The 4,290-nt window shown below is 41.7% G+C and overlaps 1 long non-coding RNA gene across 1 annotated transcript; it reads right to left on the bottom strand.

The window, feature by feature from the left end:
- Positions 1-2,102: 2,102 nt before the first annotated feature.
- LOC147797539 (uncharacterized) lies at positions 2,103-3,432 on the bottom strand. The gene is made up of 3 exons (XR_015427240.1): positions 3,359-3,432; positions 2,752-2,811; positions 2,103-2,220 (listed from the first exon to the last, which is right to left on the bottom strand). It is a non-coding gene; the product is annotated as an uncharacterized LOC147797539 (long non-coding RNA).
- Positions 3,433-4,290: the final 858 nt, after the last annotated feature.

Here is a 4,290-nt window from a genome sequence, read left to right as displayed (position 1 = left end):
AAGTAGTACCTCGCTGTTTCGCCTGTTTCCAGCAATTCGTTTAAGGTGAATTGGACCAGGGTTCCAGCTTATTTGCTCTGTCAAAGTTTTTTTTTGCCATCCGTGGGAGACGGTGGGGGTCTGTCGTTGCGGAGCCCGCAAAAGTCTTCGCCTGCACGATAGTCTTAAGAATCTTTCTTACTTTTCCTACGCACTAACATCACCCAATAAAGGCACACTTTTGTTAAACCGTATTGCTTTTGATGTGTTAAAATTTTTAATTATCTAACCACATTGTTTCTTTGAGCATTGTAATTTCTTTTTGATTTTCTGTTGCATCCATGAAAATTAAAGCTTTTGGGATCATTTGCATTTACTAATAGTTTAGAGATTTTAGGGGATATGGAGAAGCGCTGCAAAAGGGAAAACATACCTAGACGATCTTCCTCCTATATGTATTACACCTACTGTGTAATGAGTGTAGACTGTGCATTTGGTGTCTAAATCAAATCTAAATTAAAAATTACATAGAAAACAAGAGAAACTATTCATGTAAGTATGAACAATACCGGTAGTGAATTATAGTGAGTAATATTTATGCTAACACCGGAAAGTCATCCCCGACCTGGTTAAGATACAGATTGATAAATGGGATTCATAGAAGAAAAAAAGACACAGTGGATTACAACTTTACGAACTTTACCGAAATTTAAAGATCAATTCGGTTCGTTTTTCCAACGAACCGTTTTTTCAGGTCAAAAGTGACAAAATGGTCTGGAACGAATTACATACTTTTGCCAAGCTGCATGGACCATGTCAAATCGTATCGTATAGTCTACATTCACCAAGTTCGTGAGGTACAAAATGTGCAATCACACAATCGTAATTGGATTCACTTGTAAGTTGATTATGTGTAACCTTAAATTATGCATGTTGTTAAACATTATATTGGTTCTCAAGTGAAGAGGTTCTGTAGCTCTATGGTTCGGCAATGTGCACAAGGACCTATCCCGTAAACCATCTACACTTGCTTCGTGTAGCTTGTGGTAAAATAACCTTTCGGGAACGTTCAGTGCAACCTCGGATCCCATGTGCGTGTACGTCTTCCACCAATTGCGGAGTGCGTTGCATTGCGTTATTGCGCAGTACCGCTTCATACTGGTCACGTTGGCTTGTGATTAGTTTGATGGCAGATTGGAGGCGATGAAGAATTTTAAAAAGTAATATTTGGAATTAGTTGATTGAGGGAGTACTGCGGTGAAGGGCTGTAGGATTTTGTGGCCCATGTATTGGTGGCATACATGCACGTGGCGTGGCGGCGTGCTGTCTGCCTGTACGGGTGCAGCTATGGTGAAGGATAAATTGTGTATTACACTGGTCTTAAGGTTTTCCTGGCAGTGAGGAATAATTCAACTGGAAATGGATAATTGTTTAATGAGGGTTGTCAACGACCTTTCTTTCTGTTGAACTAGAATGTCTGCGTAGGTTATACTGTATACTGGTGCATTTAGGGACATTACGAATGACAGTGTGTGCAAGTTTGGTTAGCCAGTGGCCGGGGTTGGCTTGAATACTTGCGTTTCTTCCTTGATGCCCAATATAGACACTGTGCCTACATAAGCACACTGTAGTCACGGTACCCTTCCCTATAGCCGAGTTTAATGACATATTGTCGTGTTTGATAGTTCATTGTACACAAAGATGCCCAGTGGCCGAGCTTACCCTGTAAACCATCTTTGTCAATATGCAACATAGGCGCTGTGCCCTGGTCTCTGAAAACTGAGGGTCCTACGAAAACTTGAGGGCTCTTAAAATAGCAAAGTGAAACAGAGGCAAACGCGTGAAGTGTCTTAATAGCTTCACGGTTTTCACAGAATTTCCAGTTGTTGAAGCTTTAGCCTTTGTTCAGCACAGCAACGTAGGCCTGAAGTAATGAGGCTTCAACTCTACCCAGCTCTATGAAATTGGTGACAGTAGGCCTATGCGTAAATCAGAGAATGGCTTACGAAGCTGTTATGCTGGGGCGAAACGGAACACTTGATACGGCCCTGCGCTGCTGAGAGCTAAAAAAAGGTCGGTGACGTGTTTTTTGTTTTTTGGATTCCGGTACAACACAAGATATATTTGAGGACACTACCAATTAACATAGTTCTGGCTCAATACTGCACTTACGCTAATAGTAGATTGATATCATTTTTCACGATTGGCTTGATGTCTTGTAATCGATTCCCGTACGCGTTACTGCAAAAACATGAAAGTGAATTGTTGGTGCTTTAGATGTGAATGCGGCACCAAAACCAGTCTGGTTCCACTCATCGCAACAACCCTGGCTGTACTTGTATGGAAAATCATGGGCATAAAGCATTAAGATGGCGATAAATTTATTGTGTTCACCGAAGGCATTTACATGAATTTGAGAACGCATTTTGGTGGCGTAAATTCACTCCGTACAGAAACATAATCAAACAGGTAACTGACGTTAGTTCAATTCTTTGTTATGGTCTGATTACCTCTTGTTTCCCAGTGTACTGAGTTGTTGATTGTTTTTCTGGTAATAAATCACTTGTGCTTACTTGGTACCAGTACGATTACATTTAATATTAATATTATGCACATACGTGCAACGAGGCCACTGTTCGTCTACTATGCTGCCCGAGAGAACATGAAAGACCAAAGGAAGGTCATACTTCTCGAGGTCGAGTGTATATGATACGAACAACAAAATGTTATTACTTTGTGCAGTAGCTTATAACCATGTCACATTTTACTTACACTATTCTAACGGACTCTGGCAATTCAAAGGGTTTCTCGATCAGGTTGCTAGTAAGGTTTCTGGAGATGAAAAGGAAGCCAAACGGTACAGCATCTCTTATTACCACCAACCCTCGTAGTGAAATGTTGGGAGGCGTCAGTGGAATGTAGAATGAAAATTGTCCAAAGTGGGAATACATGGTAAAGGTTTTCCCGGGAAAGAAAAGGGCAGTTAAACGGACAAGGCCAAATTAAATGGAAAACACGGGGAAAAAACTCCTACTCCATGAGAAGAACAAAAAAATGTACCAGTTTCAAGAAGACCGATAAATTCAATTTCTATTGGTTTTAAGAGACCGTCCCGTTGGTTGGCTTACATAGCGGGCCTAGCGGTTGACTAAGTACCTGCTCGAATGAGGCACGTTTAACATAATCATCATGGATAGACGTGTGTTTGAAATAACTGCAGTAAAATTGTTGGACAAAGTTGTTTTGAAAACTTGGTCTGAAGTTCTGATTCCAAAGGCATTCATAAATGATGTACATGATGCAAGTAACCACTCGTACCATGATTTTCGTCAAAAACAAAAATTATTTTGGGTAGTACCCAATTGAATTAAAAACTTACATCTTATACAGGGACTTCAATTCCAACAAACCGTCGTAAGGTATCTCATGCAAGAAATTTTCTCCCAGTTCGCTGTTGAGAAAGAAACAGGGACTTCAATGCTAAGCAAAAATAAGTCAGATATCTGCGCCTTGCAACACTTTTTTCATGTGAAAGCCCGAGAAAACGCAGTTGTCTACTGTAGTAGGTTTTTGAACAACGGCGCTTCAAAATTAACGATAAAAATTTCTCCTTCGGGATCACTGGCCATATTAAATACATCTACTAGCTTTCCCGAACATTTAGATTGAGTAACATTATGTGCGGTTGGACCATGCAAAGAGATCGCCTGCGGGAATACCGTTGGTCTTAAAAGAACCGGCGGAGGAAAAATGCTTTGCTTCAATTTCTTTCCACTTTGGTACAAGGAGGTAGGCCTAATTTTCATTTCGTGATTAGCAGCACACGGATTACTGTCATTTGCTGTTTTGGTGGCTGCTTGACATATAATTGTGGAAAAATTTGTTTGCTTTTCCACTGATCATAGTTTGCAGACCTTTGCTGGGCTAAACCACCACCGTGATACTTTAACCATACTGACACAGTGTCATTGGGAATGCCCGAGGGTAGTCCCCTGAGGCCTTTGCCTGTACATATGACGGCGTGCAGATGCTCAATACACTCGCACACATCACAGGCGTCCCCCGTTGAGTTCATCGCGATCACCGAGGTCGCGAAGGTGAAAAGTAGTACCAGTAGTAGGGATTAACCGATTCTGGACCACACGCCCTTTTTCACCCCCTTTCACCCACCACACGCACCGGGGATTCCCACTCACCTTTTGACCCCAGCTCACTTTTCCTGTAAACAACTCGTGACCAGCGCCGGGGATTTCCACTTCACTGACCTTGAGCTTTTGACCCCGGCTGTAAACAACTCGTGACTGGCACCGA

The sequence above is a fragment of the Acanthaster planci genome, linkage group LG11 (genome assembly GCF_054643075.1).
Source record: "Acanthaster planci isolate LZ-2023a linkage group LG11, COTS_SCS, whole genome shotgun sequence".
Taxonomy (NCBI): domain Eukaryota; kingdom Metazoa; phylum Echinodermata; class Asteroidea; order Valvatida; family Acanthasteridae; genus Acanthaster; species Acanthaster planci.
Note: the sequence above shows the minus strand (reverse complement) of the source record. Positions and strands in the feature narration are given on the sequence as shown.